General features: G+C 40.9%; 2 long non-coding RNA genes across 2 annotated transcripts in view; both read right to left on the reverse strand.

Moving 5' to 3' along the window:
• The window catches only part of LOC145544355 (uncharacterized), a 128,789-nt gene that overhangs the window by 55,555 nt on the left and 50,431 nt on the right, over positions 1 to 22,803 (reverse strand). The window lies entirely within an intron of this gene.
• On the reverse strand, positions 361 to 21,063 carry LOC145544354 (uncharacterized). The gene is made up of 3 exons (XR_014081354.1): positions 17,224 to 21,063; positions 992 to 1,235; positions 361 to 807 (listed from the first exon to the last, which is right to left on the reverse strand). It is a non-coding gene; the product is annotated as an uncharacterized LOC145544354 (long non-coding RNA).

Raw genomic sequence — 22,803 nt, forward strand, 5'->3', positions numbered from 1 at the left:
TCTTCAGGGCATCTGTTTTGATCAAGACAAAAGAAAAGATGTATTAGGTATTGACACCTGCATAACAAATTATTCCAAATACTTAGTAACTTAAACAACTGTCATCTCACCTCCTTTCTGATGCTCAGCTGGTGCTTCTAGCTCAGGGTATCCCAGGAGGTTGCAATCAAGATGTTGCTTGGAGCCATAGTCATTTGAAGTCTTGACTGGGCTGAAGGATCTGCTTCCAAATTCACTAACATGGCTGTAGGCAGGAGGCTTCAGTTGTTCAATACCTGGTCTCTCCATAGGGCTGCTCATGACAAAACAATTGGCTTTCCCCAAATGAATGATCCACGACAAGAGAGAGAAACCAAGACAGAGGCTCTGTTTCTTTTATAACCTAATATCAGAGGTGACCCTGGAGGAGCAAATAGCAACCCACTCCAGTATTCTTGGGCTTCTCAGGTGGCACTAGTGGTAAAGAACCCACCTGCCAATGCAGTAGATGTAAGATTTGGGTTTGATCCCTGGGCTGGGAAGAAACTCTGGAGGAGGGCATGGCAACCCACTCCAGCATTCTTGCTTGGAGAATCCCATGGACAGAAGGGCCTGGTGGGCTACAGTCTATACAGTCACACAGAGTTGGACATGACTGAAGCAACTTAGCACACACCAGTATTCTTGCCTGGAAAATTCCTATGGATAGAGGAGCCTGGCAGGCTAAAGTCCAGGGGGTTGCGAAGAGTTGGACACGACTGAGCATGCATGCATCAGATGTGACATGCCATCACTTTTGCCATATTCTGCTGGCCACACAGATCAACCCTGATACAGAGTGAGAGAGAGGGAGAAGGATCATAGCAGGCCACTCTGGAGGTAAATACATCGATGTGATCTTAGGGGTTTCAGTTTTGATTCTATCAATTAAAAGCCATTCATTTAAAAAATTTTGTATCTCCTTTAAACCTCACTTGTCTGGTCTACAGAATAAGAATAACACATACAAAACCTGCTTCATCTTACAGTCAGATGGGTGGAGCTCCAAGCATGCAAGTAAAAAAAAGAGAAACAAGACACAAGAACAATAGGATTACAGCATCCTGAGGTGAAGCCAGCTGTTGACTATGGAAAGCCAACAGAAGGGTGTTCATCTAGCGAAATTTCTAGGAGCACAGGAAAGCCAGGAATTTCAACAGGATGAAGTTTCACGGAAGGTGCAGTCAAGGTGGAAGCAGTAGCAGATCCCCATCGGGCTGTGTGCAGGAGAAAAGAAAAACTAAGCTCTAAGTGACCTTTCCACACAGCAGCATGAGCCCAAGGGGCCCATCCACAGAGCCAGACAAGGATGATGGTTTAAAAGTCAAAATCATCAAATAAGAGTAATCTCCTAGTGTAATTCATAGGATTCCAGGAAGCTGTGGAGCTGTTGTGTATCTCTCAAATGTAATGTGCTTAGGGTCGCCTGGCAGTATTGCTACAGTATGGATTCTGAGTCGATAGATTTGGGGTAGGATAGCGACTCTGCATCTCTTACAAGTGCTCAGGTGATATCACTGCTACTGGCCCATAGATCAAATTGAGGAGCCAGGTATATACCTGCTCATGTTAGGAACAATCGGGGCATTGCTGAGGGTCTGGAAGCCAGGAGCCACCTGAAAACATCTACTCAAACTTTCAGAATCATTTCTCTTCATTGTGGCTGCCAGCTACCCCTCAGCTAATACACTGGATAAACAAGTCCCTGTAGATTGGATTGATTATTCAATCTTTATAAAATAGGTTTTAAAAAGTAGAAAAAGTCAAAAGACTAATCCTATACAAATAAAATCTGGTTTCAAATAAAACGCTCACTCATACAAGGTAAATAGCTCTTTCAAGGCTAAAGGGTTCCCTAAATTGAACTTCCTTTTTTTAATCTCACATGTCCCCTCTGTCCTTGAAACTGCTTTCCCTCAAGGGAGTATTCAATTTCTTAGAAGTCACATTTTATGATTCTTGATTCAATCTGAAGTTAAGCTAAATGTTTCAATGCACCATAAATATTGAAGCAAGACCCTCAATATTTGTATGTACACAAAAGTCAAGTATTCAAGTTGTTAATAGGTAATTTGGGTTAGGTATGAAGATTACAGAAAATTTAAGCTTTCTTTTTTTGTGAAATTCTATGTATTCCAAATTCTTGACAAGTAGAGTATGTTGCTGCTGCTGCTACTGAGTCACTTCAGTCGTGTCCGACTCTGCACGAACCCATAGACGGCTGCCCACCAGGCTCCCCTGTTCCTGAAATTCTCCAGGCAAGAACACTGGAGTGGGTTGCCATTTCCTTCTCCAATGCATGAAAGTGAAAAGTGCAAGTGAAGTCACTCAGTCGTGTCCGACTCAGCGACCCCATAGACTGCAGCCTACCAGGCTCCTTCGTCCATGAGATTTTCCAGGCAAGAGTACTGGAGTGGGTTGCCATTGCCTTCTGCAGTAGAGTATGTTACTTTCATATAAATAAAACATATAGTTATTGTATATCAACTAATTTTTCTGGTCAAGCCATACAGCCTTCATCAGATTTTGTCACCTCCCAAGATTCAAAAGTCCACAGAACATTAATTGATTTTTACTATGCTTTAGACACAATACTAGGAACTGGGGATATGTACACACACACACACACACACACACACACACACACACACACACACACACACACACACACATAGAGTCCCTGTTCTTAAAGAATGTCTAGTCCAGTCAATGCTATATCCCAGGCTGCAGAGGAAACACAGGACAATGCTTACATCAGTCCAGCAACCCAGGGAAGTCTTGAGGAACAAGTGAGAGAGTTTGCCAAGCAGAAAAGCATGGAGAAACATTCCAGGCTAAGGGAAGGGCATGAAAGACACCTTCACTGCCTAATTCCTCAGCGAGCCTGATTTTAAAGCACATTATCGTCATTAACTGGTTAGTCCATGTCAAATCTCTAAGCGTTATTTCTGTGAACAGTAAATTTAGTTGATTAGACTTTGATGTTAATAAGAGCCCCAAGTTAATTGGATAGCTTGCCAAAAGAAAGTGTACGGAGAAACCAGGGTAAGAACCCTAAAAGACTTTAATCCCAGCCCATAAGGGCATTCTGAGACAGGCAGTCCCTGGATTTCATTCAACAGCTAGTCCCAGGAATTTATTCTCCACTGCTCCTGAGAGTCAGGTTTTCGAGGACAACATTAGGGAAGTCATTTTTCCTGCAGCCTCCCCATCCACAAACACACACAGGCAAATATTCTCCTCATCACCCATCACCACCCAACATATGCATATAACACTTAACTCCAGAGAAATCAACAGAGAGAGGATCAACTAATCAACATAAAACAGCTTCACTTCTGAAGGGAAAAAACGGACTCAAAATGATGCCCCATTAATATTGGTAGCGCAGCTTTGGTTATCCCTTCCTTCCTTTATTTATTTATTTAACAAACACCTACCAGGTCCTAAGGATTTAAATCTGACTGAGACATGGTGTTTTCCCTTAGAAAGCTGCAAATCAGACCACAGCACAGTGCAGTCAGTGCTGTGATGATGGATGGAGAAGGACAGTGTGTTAGGGGCACAGGTATAGTGCATCTAAGTCATCCTGGGAGGACTTGTCCTGAAAAGTTGTCCAGTTCCCTGGGAGACTGCAGAGGACTACAAATTGCTCAATACAGCTGGAGCCAAGGGTTAATGTGAAGGAGTGTGGGCAATAAAGCTGAAAATATAGAAAGAAATGGGGTCAGAAAAGCTTTAGATACTAAATGAAAGAGTTTGAACTTTCTCCTTGAAAGCTATGGGGAGCTATTGAAGGAGTTTAAGCAAGGAAATGGCGTGATTAAAAAGATCAATATCACAGCAGCATGGACAGATTGAAGGGAAGCCACTCGGGGAACAGGAAATGCAGTTAGGGGGCAATTGTAGGACCTAGAGTTGTTTAGTGAGTACAAATCAGGGGAGCTGTGTGAACAAAGCAAAAGGAAAGAATTTAAGAAATAGTGAGAAACAAGATCTTCACAACAAAGTGAGTCACCAATACCAACTCCAGGTACTGAAATTAAGGGGAGAAAAATTACAAGGAGAGCATGAGACTCATCTCAGAGGAGTTTTCCAGTTTGAGTAAAAAGGTGAAGGGACTGTTCACAGAGGAGACTGAGCTTGTAAGGTGGTTTGTTAGCTATAGACCATGAGTTCTTGAGGCCCCAGTGGAAAGTTCTGGAAGGTCTGGTGGGTGGCCTGATGGAATAGATTAGGAGGGACATGCTGCTGCTGCTAAGTCACTTCAGTCGTGTCCGACTCTGTGCGACACCAAAGATGGCAGCCCACCAGGCTCCGCCGTCCCTGGGATTCTCCAGGCAAGAATACTGGAGTGGGTTGCCATTTCCTTCTCCAGTGCATGAAAGGGAAAAGTGAAAGTGAAGTCGCTCAGTTGTGTCCGACTCTTAGCGACCCCATGGACTGTAGCCTACCAGACTCCTCTGTCCATGGGATTTTCCAGGCAAGAGTACTGGAGTGGGGTGCCATTGCCTTCTCCGAGGAGGGACATAGGGCAGCTTAGAAATGAGTTTCAGATAAAGAATGATAGGTTATCTGGGAGTCTTGAGCAGGGATGTGGGTTTGATGTGGCCAGTCTCAGGGGTTTGAAGGATGTGGCATATCTGTTTTAGCCAAACTTATTTGACCTTGAAATGCTTTTAAAGTCATGATGTATTGCAAGGACATCAAAAGGAGTTTATGAAATACGATGAGTTCTATAATCAAATGGTCTTAAGGATAAATTAGTTGCTACAAAAATGATCAAAAATGTTTTATCTGTATCATTTTAGTGTCTAACAGAGAAAAATTAGAGGAACCAAATATTTTTGTTTGTTTTAGTAAAAAACAGGAAAAAAAAATCACAGGAAATGATAAAGATAAATGTCTATCTCTGCACAGGCGCCCTCCTTCCATATGCCCAGAGGTTTACCCCAATCCCATTCAGGTTAGGTAATTTATACACACAGTGTCCCAGACTTTTTTCCAGGTTGGTATTTGCCTTTTAGTTTCCTCAAAGGAACTTAAAACTGGACAGGCAGGTTTGAATTTAGAATGAGTGGATTTTTTGGAGTCTTGTACCTGAAGCTGATGGGGAAGTTCAAACTCCAGTCCTGGCCCCAGTCCCTAGCCTAAAATCCCTTCCCTACTTCCCAGCCCAAGCTTACCTCCAAATCACCAGGGTCAGCACCATGGCCTTCCCCACAGAAAGTCTCAATCAGTCCCCTGAAGTACATTCAGTGTGTTTGGATGGGGCATTCCAGGGACCAAAGCACCCAGAACACAACTAGAGGGAGAGGTAGGGAGGGGCGGCAAGGGTTTCAGATCAGCCCATCCTCTTGGCTCCACAAACTCCTAAACCTCAGGAGAGAAGCTGTGCAGGAGGAGGGCCAGAGTGTCATCTTCTAAGGTTCAGGATTCAGAGCAGGGACCTTTCTGCCAAGATGAAGTGTGGAGTTGAGCCCAGAAGTAAGAAAGAGCATAGCTGTTTCTCACCACATGCAGACTTCACCAAAAAGCTATAAGAAAAAGAGTAACCACTGCTTAAAAACAAGACAAGAGGACCAAAATGAAGGCACTTATGCTAAGCTCTTCATCACCAACCTGAGAATTAACTCAATTATGCAGGTACCTGCTGAGCCCCTTGAACTTGCAGCCTGCTCACTGCCTCAGATGGTGGGTAAGACCTTCCAGGATCCTAGGGCTGCAGCAACCATCATTAGGAACATTCAGCCTTTTTTGGAGCATTTCTTTTTTCCCAAACTGGGTCTGGAAGCTAGTAAGAGTTTAGACTGGATTTGACGTAAAAACCAGACAGGGTTCAGAATTGAACTAGATCCAACTTAGAAACCAAATTGAGTCCAAGGTTAGACTAGGTCCAACTTAAGTAAGCCTGCACCCAGTATGAGGCCTCAGGTGAACAAAATCCTGTTTGAAGGCAGAGCAAGCAGGTTAACCTTATCAAAGATAATCTTGAATTATAGTGGCTATAATGGAGAAATTCTAACCTAGATAATTTTATCCATTTATGAGGTATCTTAAGGGGTTCCCTGGTGGCTCAGACGGTAAAGAATCTGCCTCCAATGCAGGCAGGGACAGCTGTTGTCTTTTTGGTTCAATCCCTGGGTTGGGAGATCCCCTGGAGAAGGAAATGGCAACCCATTCCAGTATTCATGCCTGGAGAATTCCATGGACAGAGGAGCCTGGCATACTACAACCCATGGGATTTCAAAGAGTCTGACACAACTAACACATTAGACAAAAAGGGCCCTTAGTCAAGCACTACCATTAAGAGTGGAAGGGAAATTGTTTTTCCTCCTCTACGGTTTCTGATGATCAGGTTGAGAACTGCTGGGAGTAGCCACTCAGTCCAGAGCCTGCAGCCAGGATTCTGGGAAAACTGGCAGGAGCCAGCAAAGGGTTAGAATTCTTACCAAAGTCTATTCTCCCAGATCTCTGGTGCCTGATTGAGAGAGGAATGTAAGATCGTCCTTTCCTTTCCAAATTCATATTGGTAAGCAAAAAACATTTGTAAGAATTAAATCTCTGATTTACTGCCAGGCCGAAGAAGAACTAAAGAGCCTCTTGATGAAAGTGAAAGAGGAGAGTGAAAAAGTTGACTTAAAGCTCAGCATTCAGAAAACTAAGATCATGGCATCTGGTCCCATCACTTCATGGGAAATAGATGGGGGAACAGTGGAAACAGTGGCAGACTTTATTTTTGGGGGCTCCAAAATCACTGCAGAGTGTGACTGCAGCCATGAAATTAAAAGACACTTACTCCTTGGAAGGAAAGTTATGATCAACCTAGACAGCATATTAAAAAGCAGAGACATTACTTTGCCAACAAAGGTCCATCTAGTCAAGGCTATGGTTTTTCCAGTAGTCATGTATGGATGTGAGAGTTGGACGGTGAAGAAAGCTGAGCGCCGAATAATTGATGCTTTTGAACTCTGGTGTTGGAGAAGACTCTTGAGAGTCCCTTGGACTGCAAGAAGATCCAACCAGTTCATCCTGAAGGAGATCAGTCCTGGGTGTTCATTGGAAGGACTGATGTTGAAGCTGAAACTCCAATACTTTGGCCAACTCATGCTAAGAGTTGACTCATTGGAAAAGACCATAATGCTGGGAAGGATTGGGATCAGGAGGAGAAGGGGACAAAAGAGGATGAGATGCCTGGATGGCATCACCAACTCGATGGACACGGGTTTCGGTAGACTGTGGGAGTTGGTGATGGACAGGGTGGCCCGGAGTGCTGCGATTCATGGGGTCACAAAGAGTCGGACACGACTGAGTGACTGAACTGAACTGAACCTACTGATTGTCAATTCTTTCTGTCCCAGGGACAGCTGTTGTCTGCTTGTGTGTCTCATTTCATATCCTAGAAACCTGACTTGGCAACCATCAGCTTGGGATCCCCCAAATATGACCAGGTAGGAATATGTGGCTAAGGTCCTATCAACTATTCCCAACATTTATCTAAAAATATTAGAAGAGTGTTGGCTGCCATTACAGAGAGAATTTTCCTAATAAATCTGAACTAACTTTTTTCCCCAATTTCATTCAGGTTTCTATTTTAAGTGGCAAGAGCATAATTATATATCCAGAAATTCAGATTCAGAGAAAATATAAAATACTTTTAAATCTTTTTTTGTTATCATCATAAAAGCAAAGTTGGCAATAGACTGCCTATTCTTTCCAAGGACACTGAAAGCTGTGATCAAACTTTGTCCCAACTATTCTTTTAATTCTTTAATGCAATCGGGTGGTAAAATAGATGAAAGGAATGTGTCTGACAGTGACTTTGGTGATTTTCTCCCTAATTTATATTTCTAATTATCTAGTTATCTCCTCCCATACCCCAGTTGGCTGAAATTCTAGTATGTGAGATAGAATTTGTTTTCTGGAACTATTGGTCCATAGTCAATAAGTCTTCCTTTACCCTCCATCTCTTTTTTCTGAGAATATCCTCCACTTCTTTGCCTTTACTCCTGATTCTCCCATTAGGGCTCCATGTTCTCAGCAGCCTCAGTGTCAGCAGTTGGGATCAAGAATTTCTTACTCTTCATTGTCACTTCCAAACTATTCTTCTCCATCTCTGCCTAAAAGATAATATCTCTACTCCCAGGGAATAATGAACAGAAGTTCAGGAAGGCAGATGTCTTGGAGTGGGGTTGGCAAATAAGTTCCAGACCACCTACTCAACCTCCCAACTTTCACATCAACTGTTCACAAACAAGCAAAATACTCCTCCTCAGACTCATTTTTACTTTCCAGAAATGGAACCAACTTTCAGTTGGTCGAATCATAAACTCAAGAAACCTCCTTGACTTCCTCCTCTCCCTCAGACCTCAAAACTAAACTATTGTTTCCTTGCTATGTTTACTTCCTATAGACATCTTGAAGCCATCTACTTTCTTCTATCGGTGTGTGTTAGTTGCTTAGTTGTCTCTGACTCTTTGCAACCCCATGGACTGTAGCCTACCAGACTCCTCCATCCATAGAATTTTCCAGGCAGGAATACTGGAGTGGGTTGCCATTTCCTTCTTCAACTTTCTTCTATCTCCACAGCCTTAATTAGTACAACCACCATCATCTTTGGCCTGGTTAGGTGTAATATTTGTCTAAATGGTCTTGCCACTCTAATCTAGTTTTACCATCCAATCTGTTCTCCATCCAGAGACTAGAGTATTGTTTTCAAAATACTAATCTGATAATGCCACTGCATAGAAAGCTTTCAATTGCTTCTAAAAACTTGTAGGAAAAAAATCCCAAATCTTTATCAAGGCCTTGCATTGTCCTATGTCTAGTATGATAGCACCATTAGCCTATGGGCTCCAGTCACAGTGGCCTTCTCTGTGGTCTTGGAACGTGCTATGTGCTATTGATAAACTAGTTCCTCTGTCTGAAATACAAGAACATTTTCTCCCACCTCACCCTACCTTTCCTAGCCCCAAACCCCTAATTTTCACTCAAATCTCAGATTCAATCACTTCCCTAGAAAATCTTTGACGCCCATGGGTAGGTGAGGTCAATTTTTTATATGTTCCAAGAATAATGTTTTTACTCTAGAAATGTATAATTTTATTATTATCTCCTCAAATCAATTATAAGTTCCATGAGGACAGAAATCACGCTTCAGTTCAGTTTAGTTGCTCAGTCGTGTCCAACTCTTTGCGACCCCATGAACCGCAGCACGCCAGGCCTCCCGGTCCAACTCCCGGAGTTTACCCAAACTCATGTCCATTGAGTTGGTGATGCCATCCAACCGTCTCATCCTCTGTTGTCCCCTTCTCCTCCTGCCTTCAATCTTTCCCAACATCAGAGTCTTTTCAAATGAGTCAGCTCTTCGCATCAGGTGGCCAAAATATTGGAGTTTCAGCTTCAACATCAGTCCTTCCGATGAACACCCAGGACTGATTTCCCTTAGGATGGACTGGTTGGATCTCCTTGCAGTCCAAGGAAATCATGCTTGGTTTTGCTAATTACTGTATTCTTAGCAACTGGCCTAGTATTCAGGACATAGTAAGATTTCGATTAAATTGTTAAATTGAATAGGATAGTATATTAATTAACTTTTGCCTCATGACAAACAACTATAAAAAAAACTTAGTAGTGTACAGAAAAAAGCACTTTTACCCACACTCATATGTCTATGGGCAATCTAGTGTAGACTCATCTAGCTGACTCCACCTTAGACCCAACTGTATCTGGCTTTAGGCTGAATGTTGCACTCTAATCTACCTCATAAGTCTTCCCCAGGACATGATCTCATAGAAAAGTCAGGAGCACGAAAAGAAAAATAAGTCACCTAGTTATGCCTGACTCTTTGCGACCCCATAGACTGTAGCATGCCAGGCTCCTCTGTCCATGGAGTTCTCCAGACTAGAATACTGGAGTGGGTAGCCTTTCCCTTCTCCAGGGGATCTTCCTAACCCAGGGATCGAACCCAGGTCTCCCGCATTGCAGGCAGATTCTTTACCATCTGAGCCATCAGGGAAGCCCCAGGAGCACTAGATGCAAGCCAAATCGCAAATACATTTATGGCCTCTGCTCATGTCAGGTCCACTAGGATTCCTTGGCCAAAACAAATGTCACGGCCAGACCCAACACTTATGAAGAAGAGAAATATATTCCATCAAAAAGGGGGAAGTGGAGAGAATGTTTGTGGGGTGGCAAGATTTCACAGAAGAACTGTACAAAAGGGACCTTCATGACCCAGATAATCACAATGATGTGATCACTCACCTAGAGCCAGACATCCTGGAATGTGAAGTCAAGTGGGCCTTAGGAAGCATCACTGCGAACAAAGTTAGTGGAGGTGATGGAATTCCAGTTGAGCTATTTCAAATCCTCAAAGGTGATGTTGTGAAAGTGCTGCAGTCAATATGCCAGCAAATCTGGAAAACTCAGCAGTGGCCACAGGACTGGAAAAGTCAGTTTTCATTCCAATCCCAAAGAAAGGCAATGCCAAAGAATGCTCAAACTACCACACAATTGCATTCATCTCACATGCTAGTAAAGTAATGCTCAAAATTCTCCAAGCCAGGCTTCAGCAATACGTGAACTGTGAACTTCCAGGTGTTCAAGCTGGTTTTAGAAAAGGCAGAGGAACCAGAGATCAAATTGCCAATATCCGCTGGATCATCAAAAAAGCAAGAGAGTTCCAGAAAAACATCTATTTCTGCTTTCTTGACTATGCCAAAGCCTTTGACTGTGTGGATCACAATAAACTGTGGAAAATTCTGAAAGAGATGGGAATACCAGAACACCTGACCTGCCTCTTGAGAAACCTGTATGCAGGTCAGGAAGCAACAGTTAGAACTGGACTTGGAACAACAGAATGGTTCCAAATAGGAAAAGGAGTAAGTCAAGGCTGTATATTGTCATCCTGCTTATTTAACTTATATGCAGAGTACATCATGAGAAACGCTGGGCTGGAGGAAGCACAAGCTGGAATCAAGATTGCCGGGAGAAATATCAATCAACTCAGATATGCAGATGACACCACCCTTATGGCAGAAAGTGAAGAGGAACTAAAAAGCCTCTTGATGAAAGTGAAAGAGGAGAGTGAAAATGTTGGCTTAAAGCTCAACATTCAGAAAACTAAGATTATGGCATCTGGTCCCATCACTTCATGGCAAATAGGTAGGGAAACAGTGGAAACAGTGGCAGACTTTATTTTCTGGGGCTCCAAAATCACTGCTGATGGTGATTGCAGCCATGAAATTAAAAGACGTTTACTCCTTGGAAGGAAAGTGATGACCAACCTAGACAGCATATTTCAAAGCAGAGACATTACTTTGCCAACAAAGGTCCATCTAGTCAAGGCTATGGTTTTTCCAGTAGTCATGTATGGATGTGAGAGTTGGACTGTGAAGAAAGCTGAGTGCCGAAGAACTGATGCTTTTGAACTGTGGTGTTGGAGAAGACTCTTGAGAGTCCCTTGGACTGCAAGGAGATCCAACCAGTTCATCCTAAAGGAGATCAGTCCTGGGTGTTCATTGGAATGACTGTTTTTGAAGTTGAAACTCCATTAATTTGGCCACCTCATGGGAAGGGTTGACTCATTGGAAAAGACCCTGATGCTGAGAAGGATCAGGGGCAGGAGGAGAAGGGGACTACAGAGGATGAGATGGCTGGATGGCATCACTAACTCAATGGACATGAGTTTGAGGAAACTCCGGGAGTTGGTGATGGGCAGGGAGGCCTGGTGTGCTGTGATTTATGGGGTCACAAAGAGTCAGACACGACTGAGCGACTGAAGTGAACTGAATTCAAACTATCATAGAATAAAAACTTACTGTAATACAATTTATAAAGGGTTCAATGACATAAAGATGACATATTAATAAAGGCCAGTAGAATTCAATGGAATTTGTTTCAAAGCTAGGGCATCATAAAAGAAAAAAGATTCATGAAAGAAGTTTCATTTCAGGTAGTCCTTGAATAATGAAAGCATTTGAACTTGTAGAGACAGAGGTACCTAGATTTCTCAAGGGGATGAAACAGTCAAAGCAAAGGCCTAGAGATAGGAATGTGTGAACATATTTAAATATTGAATGGTTAGGACACAGAGAACCTATAGGGCAGTAGACAGAGAAAATGCAAAGTGATTTTATTCAGCAGTGGATAAGTCAGTAAATGACTTTTAAGCAATGGAGTTACATGGTTAGTGCTGGGTTTTGGGGCTATCATTTTAGCAGTAATGCATGCATGAGACTTTCTGGAGGAAAAGAGATTGAATGGAGGAAGAACCACTAGTAAATTCTTAGAATATTTATGAAGGTGTGACAACTGCTTGATCCAGAAAACTATTAGTAAGAAATTGGCAATTAGTTGGCAGTGGAGAGGCAAAACCCAAAAGCATCAAAGATAAGTGAGGTTTTTTTTTTAATTCAGTAAACTTGGAAAAGAGTAGTAAAATTATCAGAAGTGAAAAGACTCAGAGAAGATGAACAGTTTGTTTTTGATATATTTTCCTTGATACCTCAGCATGAACTTCGAGATGAAGATATTCTACAGGTGCAGAGATTAAAAGTGAGACTAGGCTGAAGACAGATACTCACTCATCTATTCAAGAACCATGTATTACCAAGATCTTTTCAGGGGTCACCCCATCTTGTCACCATTGTATGTCTAGTATTAGCAGCTTCCTGGTTTAGTACAGGCTCCTGGGACACACTAACCGAATGAATGCCAGGCAATGGACCTCTAATGGTGAGGGAGATACAGATCATACTCTCAGTAAGTTCATAGCCTAGATTTGAGTATTATCATACTAGAAGTCATGCTGAAGCCATAAGCAGAAGTACAATTGCCTAGAATCTTTACCCAATCCTAACTGCCCCAGGGCAAAATCTTCATGAATATGAACATGCAGGAGTAAAGCGGGAGAACAAGGAGGAAGCTGGAGCCGTCAAAGGACTTAACTACAGAAAGGAAGCCAGGTTAAGAGAAAACCACATTAATGTCATATAGGTGAAGACTATTTTTAGCAGGACAAAAAAACTCGCACATTATTTGACTTATCAACAGCAGGCCTGTGATGCTTTTTAGGATTTGAATAGCAGGTGCAGGAATGAGATAGCAAGATCTTAAAGAAACAATAAGTCTATGTGAGTCAAGGCAGTACGTTCACTCTCAACTTTTTTAAAAAAAATTGATAGTAGTTGGAAAACAAGGAATAAGGTAGTAGTTCAGGAGGTTCTAAATTATTGAATTAAGATAACCCATAACCATGCATGAATGACTAACATCCTTTTTTTCTTGTTCCCTGTTCAGTGATTTCACATTCCATGCCAGGTAAATCTCAATGTCTAATCTTGTGACTTTCTTCCTCATAACACTTCCATTGGTCACTACCTCTTAAAATCTTAGATTAGATTTTTGCTCTAGTTCAAATGCCAAATCTGTATTTAAGCATTTTCATCCAGGTTTTTTCCTTATAATGTCCCAAAAAGTTGAATAATTTTCAATCCACTTCTTCCATTTAAAAAAAAATTATTTTCAACCAGATAACTGTTCATACTTCTACTTATTTTTTCTTATTCTTGCAATCTTGCCTTCCCCATAAGACAATTGATCCATGAAGTCTTTATTAGTCTCCTCAAGCCATTGTCTTTTTCTCTTTTCTGAATAGAAAGATACAAACACAAAAATAGTGAACAGCAGCCAGTAAGTATAGGCACACAGAGGTTTTAAAACTAATAAACAGATGATTTGAACAACTGTGTGTTAAAAAATTGATAATCTAAATTAAATGAACAAATGTTATGTTCACCAGAACACAAAATGTTGATATAAATATCAAGAAAATATAGTACCTCAAATGGAGTAGTAACAATGCAATTAATCTCAGATCTAGAGGGTTTCAGATAAAGTTTATGAAATTCTTAATGAACAGGTAATCCTGTATTGTACTAACTTTTCCATAATTTTAAACATGGTTGGAGAAGAAGCTAAGAGATCTTAGGATGCAAATATAGCCTTGATTCCAAAACTTGTTTTTGACTGTACAAAAAAAAAAAGAAAGAAAGAAAATTATGGGACAGTTTCAGGGGGCTTCCCAGGTGGCACAGTAGAAAAGAATTGCTTGCCAGCGCAGAGCACATAGGAGACTTGGGTTCGATCCCTGAGTCAGGAAGATCCCCTGGAGGAAGAAATGGCAACCCACTCCACTATTCTTGCCTGGAAAATTTCATGGACAGAGGAGCCTGGCAGGCTACAGTCCATGAGGTCTCAAAGAGTTGGACATGACTGAGCACAGTTTAGATTTAGATTTAGAAAAGGATTCAGAAAAGGCAGAGGAACCAGAGATCAAATTGCCAACATCCACTGGATCATTGAAAAAGCAAGAGAGTTCCAGAAAAACAACTATTTCTGTTTTATTGACTATGCCAAAGACTTTGACTGTGTGGATCACAACAAACTGTGGAAAATTCTGAAAGAGATGGGAATACCAGACCTGCCTCTGGTCAGGCAGAACACCTGACCTGCCTCTTGAGAAACCTGTATGCAGGTCAGGAAGCAACAGTTAGAACTGGACATGAAACAACAGACTGGCTCCAAATAGGAAAAGGAGTACGTCAAGGCTGTGTATTGTCACCCTGCTTATTTAACATATGCAGAGTACATCATGAGAAACGCTGGGCTGGAGGAAGCACAAGCTGGAATCAAGACTGCTGGGAGAAATATCAATAGCCTCAGATATGCAGATGACACCACCCTTATGGCAGAAAGTGAAGAACTAAAGAGCCTCTTGATGAAAGTGAAAGAGGAGAGTGAAAAAGTTGGCTTAAAGCTCAACATTCAGAAAACTAAGATCATGGCATCTGGTCCCATCACTTCATGGGAAATAGATGGGGAAACAGTGGAAACAGTGGCTGACTATTTTGGGGGGGGGCTCCAAAATCACTGCAGATGGTGATTACAGCCATGAAATTAAAAGACGCTTACTCCTTGGAAAGAAAGTTATGACCAACCTAGATAGCATATTTAAAAGCAGAAACATTACTTTGCCAGCAAAGGTCTTTCTAGTCAAGGCTATGGTTTTTCCAGTAGTCATGTATGGATGTGAGAGTTGGACTGTGAAGAACGCTGAGCACCAAAGAATTGATGATTTTGAACTCATGTTGGAGAAGACTCTCAAGAGTCCTTTGGACTCCAAGGAGATCCAACCAGCCCATCCTAAAGGAGATCAGCCCTGAGTATTCACTGGAAGGACTAATGTTAAAGCTGAAACTCCAATACTTTGGCCACCTGATTCGAAGAACTGACTCATTTGAAAAGACCCTGATGCCAGGAAACATTGAACGTGGGAGGAGAAGGGGACGACAGAGGGTGAGATGGTTGGACGGCATCTCTGACTCAATGGGCATGAGTTTGAGTAAACTCTGGGAGTTGGTGATGGATAGGAAGACCTGGCGTGCTGCAGTCCATGGGGTCGCAAAGAGTCGGACACGACTACGCAACTGAACTCAATTGAACTGAGCACACACACACACACAGGACCTTTTCACTTATGAATGCAGACACCAAAGTTCTGAATAACATATTATCCTCCCAATTCCATTTTTAAATAACAGTCAGGTAAAGGTCAACTCTGGAGAAGGCAATGGCACCCCACTCCAGTACTCTTGCCTGGAAAATCCCATGGACGGAGGAGCCTGGTAGGCTACGGTCCATGGGGTCGCTAAGAGTCGGACACGACTGAGCGACTTCACTTTCACTTTCCCCTTTCATGCACTGGAGAAGGCAATGGCAACCCACTCCAGTATTCTTGCCTGGAGAATCCCAGGGATGGCGGAGCCTGGTGGGCTGCTGTCTATGGGGTCGCACAGAGTCGGACACGACTGAAGCGACTTAGCAGCTTAGCAGCAAAGGTCAACTCAGATTGAAAAAAAAAAGATTGGATAACAGAAAATCCTACCAAATCTAATTCACCAAATCAGTGATTATCTGGGTTATCATGTGATTTCGCCAATGATATGGGACATAGTTGAATGTTTATTACTTAAAAACTAAAAGAAAGCAAAACATTTCCAAAACCAGGAATGGAAACCTTGGAACTTCCATAATTTCATAAGGCCTGACCACCAAAATTCTATATCAACATGAAAGGAATGATCTATTAGAGCAGTTTCAATAAATCAGCAAGTTTTCTAAAATAAGTTTGAAAAATTAAAAGTTCTCCTCTTCACTAGAATAACAAGTTACCAAATGGAGATTCATTCACAATAGCAACAGAAACAGGAATTAACCTTATAAGGAAGGGCCAATAACTCTACGGAGTAGATATTCCATGTTGGACAGAGGGTTGACTTAACATCTATAATTTCAAAGTCATCTCAACCAAAATTCCAGATTTTTTTTACCCTCTTCTGAGACTTGAAATCTTCCTCCTTGCATCACAGTTGTTGTACACTTGCTTTCCTCTCCAGAACCTGAAGTCATTTAAGAATAGTGATGTCTTCTCCATTTTAAAAATTCTTTGGCATGCCTCTTTGTATGATAGGTGCTTAGAGAAATATATGTTGAAGAAAAAGGAGGAAAGAGACTGTGACCGTATGTTTTCCATTTTTCATTGTTTCTCCTAGAAGAGCTCTTAATATATATGTGTAAAGTAGCACACCAAGGTTGACGAGCTCCTCAATTTCCCTTCCTCTCCTATAGTTTTTAATATTATGATCGACTCTGTCCTAAACTGGCTGAAGTTCTAATAAAGGTTTGGTACACTTATATTTATATATCACTGATTTTTAAAGAAATAATAAAATGGAGAAGACATCACTATCCTCAAATGACTTCGGGTTTAGGAGAGGAAAACAAGTATACAATTGTAATACAAGGGAGAGGATTTTAGAAGTCTCAGAACAGGGTAAAAAAAATCTGGAATTTTGGTTGAAAATTATATATTTGGGGAATATATATTATATATATTGTATATATATTATATATTTGGGGAAATTATATCATTTTTAAAGATTATATATATATTACTGTTTCTTCTCTTCTTCATACACACACACACAAAAAAAAAGAAACCTCACACACCTCTATTTTGTTTCAAAATTACTTATTTGAGTCTCTTTAAACAGCATATGAATCAAGCAATGCATCTGGCAAATGACTAGCTTGTATAATGTCCAAATAATTCCTCAATAGAAATAGAACAAGAATACTCACCAAAATTATTCAATAGTGTGAAGGTGGTGTCGATTACATGAAAATTTTAAATTCTCAGGAAATTTATGAGCCCACAGACTCATAAATATTAGACTCAAGTTTGATCTCAATAATTAGATGAAGACAGAGAGAGGTTAAGTTACTTTTTCACGGTCTCAGAGAAGTTGGTGAAAGAAAATACAGTATACACAATAAATCAATCAATCAGCTGTTCATTGGCTACCCATACTTTTTTGCTTTTATCATGAAACCATTATTCATGGCAGGGTAAACTTAAGCAAAGTAATATAGAACAGCAAGACCCACACAAAATTGTGAGCTCAGTAAGGTCTTCCTTGTTTTCACAAATTTCTCTTCAGTGGAATACCAGTTCCTCACTTTCTGGGTAACCTTGGAACCATTACTTAACTTCTGTGAGCTTGATACTTTACATGTACATTGGAGATAATGCCTATTTATAAGGCTGTTAGACAAATTAAAGGATTAGTATAAATCCTTGCTTCATAGTAGCTCATGAAGAGCATCTTTTCTTTCTTTGTCTCTTTAAGACAACGTGATTTCTTAGTCTTTTATGTTCTACTTCTGTCAAATCAGGGAAAACATCTTGCAGTCTAACTTACTTTTTTTAATGTTTGACAAGTAAGTAAATGATTGAACAGGTCTTCTGGAAACTGTATTTTATTTTTTATCATTTTTTTGTCACACTGTGTGGTAAGTGGGATCTTAGTTCCCCAACCATGGATCAAAGCCACGCCCCTTGCTTTGAAAGCACTAGAGTCCTAACCACTGGACTGCCAGAGAAGTTTTCTAACTTACTTTCTAATGAAACTAATTTATATCATTTTCCAAAGATATTCCTAAGTTATTTTATTCTAAAATAAAAATTACATTTGCCTATATAAAAGAATTATTGGATAGGTTACTTATGTGAACTCCTTTTTTGTGTCTACATATCATACTGAAAAATATTTATTTAGATCCTAAACTCTGACACATTAACTTTATCACAAATTTATGACAATCCAAAGGGAAGATATGGTAGAGAGAGAACTCAAGTCAAAGTCAGGAAAACATGCCTCTAACACTGGCTCTGCCATTATTAATCATATCAATTAGGGTGAATCACTTCATCTCCCTAGTTACTCCTCTCCTCATCTGCAGACTCAAGGAGCTGAGCTGGGTGATTTCTGAAGTTCTTTACCCTAGAAATGTCTCTGTTTTTTAGTGCTTTTACAGATGCTCAGTCTTCCTGAGATTTCTTTTTTCCTCATATGTTGTAACATACAAAAAACACAATACTTGTAACTTATACAAAGCTACCAAGGACCTTACCAATTCTCAGAGATTAACTCTTGGAAATTGGAGACACAGCCTAAAAATTACAGAATTGCAGGCAGATTCTTTACTATCTGATCTACAATGGAAGCCCAATAAGGAAATAAGAAAACATAATTATTATGTTTATGGTTATGTTTGTGATTAAATAAATGCTCAGATATATGTAGAATAATTACAGAGTCTTATCTCACCTGAACTATTAGAGGGAAACTATTAGCAGTTTCCCTCAGTATACGTGTTAGACATAAAAAGAATTTGAAGGGTAAGAGTACCTACATTTTTCACTTAATGAATGGAAAAGGCTAAGCTACCTGTCAAAGTTGATACCATATGTAATTACAGCACTGCATCTCCAACTTTCACAACCTGAACATTCTAAATGGTAAGATACTTAAGCTATCCTAAGTTTTTTTAATTCCCTAGTTATGGCTCTCTCTAAAGCCACAATTACCTTCTACTAACCTAACCACTGCTATCTGAAGAAAATACTTTTCATTCATTTTCATTCATTTACACACCACTTCATCTATTCAAAAGCAATTTTTAAAAAATTGAATCCCTCCACTTATGCCCTGGATTCCAACTCTCTTACCTACTCAAGGAAATTTCTGTAGTAATTCTTCCCTAACACACACAAATTTGTCATCTTTTCTGAATATTTCCCATCTGTATAAAAATGCTATAATTTCTCCCATGAAAATATTAACCCTTCTTGACTTCACAATCCCTCTAGCTTTTCTCCTCCTTGTAGAAAAATTCCCCCAAAGAACTGCCTATACGTCTTCTCTTCAATTATTCTCCTTCATTATCTCCTGACTCTTACCCCAACCAGGCTTTGGCCATCACTACTTAACCCAAAAAGCTCATGCCAAAGTCAACAATGGCCTTCATGCTGTTAAATCCAACAGCCAAGTTTCAGTTCTCATTTTAGACGACATATCAGCAGCATGGAACGTAGATGATCACTTCATTTTCCTGGAAACAGTTTCTTCATTTAGCTTCCAGGATAACCATTATAAAAACAATAGTGATGACTCATATAAGATAACACTATTCCATTTTCAAGTTCACCTGCATCTACCATGATACATCTGGTTTTCCATAAAGGTGACTACAGATAAGTTTAGCTTTGATATGATGAAAGCTGAAGCTCCAATACTTTGGCCACCTGATGCAAAGAGCCAACTCATTGGAAAAGATCCTGATGCTGGGAAAGATGGAAGACAGTAGACAAAGGAGACGACAGAGGAAGAAATGGCTGGATGGCATCACTGACTCAATGGACATGAGTTTGAGCAAGCTCTGGGAGATAGTAAAGGACAGGGAAGCCTGGCCTGCTGCAGTCCATGGAGTTGCAAAGAGTCTGACATGACTGAGTGACTGAACAGCAACAACTAGCCCTCCATCTTATTAGTCTTCTGTAGGATTACTGTAACTCCTCCTGGGATGGAGCCCTGTGGCATTACTACGATTTACTACCTTAACTAGGGCACAGGGTGGGAGTTGGGAGGTGGAGGGCGATATCAGAGGTTTCCACTTGGCTTTTCTTAACAGAACAGCTTGTATTCCACAGGTGAGGGAATCAAAGTGATGTTTCTGCCAGCTGCAGGGTACAGTTACATGATTAGATCCACAAGAACTGAAGAAATGACCACAGATGGGGTGTGGGTTGGCCTTACTGTGAGTTGAATGTAGGCCAGGACTCCGCTTGTTTCTTGGCCCTTTTGTTGAGCAGGGTGCCATGACAGTGTTTCGAGGTCATCGGTATTAGCACTGGCTCAGCTTCGTTTTTCAATAATCCTACAAGATCTGAGCATTTCCCCAACCCCAGCATACAGTGCATTGGTAAATGGCTCTACAGACCTTTAGTAATAAATTGGTAAGAAAAAATAAATAAAAACTTCTGGAAATAATATTGTAGCAATATATAGTCCTTCCTCATGGAAACTAGCCTCATCTTCGATTTGAAGCAGTTGACTTCAATCTTCTACTTACAAAGTCTTAATAATTTGGTTTTATAATTCAAGCAATCCTCTTATTGACTGCCCATCTCTATAGACCCTAGGAAGCCATGGTCCATCAGCCATTGCCACAGAGCCCCATAACGTCAAGGCCTCCTGGTTACTATCCAGCTATGCTTCCCATTCTAGTAATTATGACCACTTTGTCTCTGATAGATAAGCACCACCCCTGGGCCTCTTCTGTTCTAGAATCCTATCATTCCACTGATACTACAGAGTTAGTTTGACAATAGCACCTACTACCATCAACTTGCTTACAAAGGACTACCTTCACTGAGTTTCTTGGTGATGCCAGTGCCCCCTGCCGACCCCCCCCAGGCTCCCTGCCCAGAACAAGTGTATTCTTCATTGCTTAACTGAAGGACGTGTCCCCTGCCTTCAAGGGGAACATAGTCAGCTGTTTATGCTATAAATGTATTCTAGCATGGCCACCTCTCTGCACTTTCTAATCCCTTGCTCAGTGGTCTACCAAGGCAATTACAGCAGCAGCCTGGTGTACTGCAGTCCATGGGGTCACAAAGAGTTGGGCATGACCTAGCAACGAAGCAACAACCACCTCTTTACTTTCATTGCTATCTACATAGTTTTAAGGAGTGAAAAGCACAGCACATTAGGACCAGATTCAGGTGTTTTTGTCAGTATGTTAAAACCTGAGTCATGATATGTTAAACTCCATAGCAACAAACTCTTCCCTATCCAGTCTTATATTTTGTCCCTGTTTCTAACATACACTATTCCTATACATGGTCTCCCAGTTCCTGTCAGTATCATCCACGTACTATAGCTCTTTAGGATATAACTACTTCCTCCAATCACAGACTGTACGTTTGGTTTTTCCACGCCGAGACTCGACCCCAGATATTGGCCTAAAAACAATGAGAAAAGGAGTAAGCAGAACTTGAGCGGGGCAAGCACCTTGGAATTTGTCAGGTGAAGCCCTTAAAAGCCTCCAGGCAACAGGAGCTGCTGGCCCAAGGGAAGGGCTACTTCTACCAATTTTTTTGTTTCCTGAAAACCTCATAATAGCAGATGATACATGCCAGGATTATTATCACTCCAAATTGTATCAGCCATGGAATCTTTATCTCACCCAGAAAATGATGAAATTTTAGACTTTTATTCTAAAGATCTTTTTCTAGGATCACTTTTCATACCAAATGTTTTAGATTGACTTTCCTAGAGCAGGCTTTATACGGGCAGCAAAAACAAGACTGGGAGATGACTATGACTCAGATCATGAACTCCTTATTGCAAAATTCAGACTTAAATTGAAGAAAGTAGGGAAAACCACTAGACCATTCAGGTATGACCTAAATCAAATCCCTTATGATTTTACATTGGAAGTGACAAATAGATTCAAGGGATTAGATCTGATAGATGGAGTGCTTGAAGAACTATGGATGGAGGTTTGTGACATTGTACAGGAGGCAGTGATCAAGACCATCCCCAAGAAAAAGAAATGCAAAAAGGCAAAATGGCTGTCTGAGGAGGCCTTACAAATAGCTGAGAAAAGAAGAGAAGCTAAAGGCAAAGGAGAAAAGGAAAGACATACCCATCTGAATGCAGAGTTCTAAAGAATTCCAAGGAGAGATAAGAAAGCCTTCCTCAGTGATCAGTGCAAAGAGATAGAGGGAAACAATATAATGGGAAAGACTAGAGACCTCTTCAAGAAAATTAGAGATACCAAGGGAAAATTTCATGCAAAGATGGGCACAATAAAGGATAGAAATGGTGTGGACCTAACAGAAGCAGTAGATACTAAGAAAATGTGGAAAGAATACACAGAAGAAGTATACAAAAAAGATCTTCATGATCCAGATAACCATGATCACTCACCTAGAGCCAGACATCCTGGAATGCAAAGTCAAGTGGGCGGTAGGAATCATCACTACAAACAAAGCTAGTGGAGGTGATGGAATTCCAGTGGAGCTATTTCAAATCCTAAAAGATGATGCTGTGAAAGTGCTGCAGTCAATATGCCAGCAAATTTGGAAAACTCAACAGTGGCCACAGACTGGAAAAATCAGTGTTCATTTCAATCCCAAAGAAAGGCAATGCCAAAGAATGTTCAAACTACTGCACAATTGCACTCATCTCACATGCTAGCAAAGTAATGCTCAAAATTCTCCAAGCCAGGCTTCAATGGTATGTGAATTATGAACTTCCAGATGTTCAAGCTGGATTTAGAAAAGGCAGAGAAACCAGAGATCAAATTGCCAAC

Source organism: Giraffa tippelskirchi, chromosome 1 (assembly GCF_054371585.1).
Source record: "Giraffa tippelskirchi isolate mGirTip1 chromosome 1, T2T-mGirTip1v1.2.pri, whole genome shotgun sequence".
NCBI lineage: Eukaryota > Metazoa > Chordata > Mammalia > Artiodactyla > Giraffidae > Giraffa > Giraffa tippelskirchi.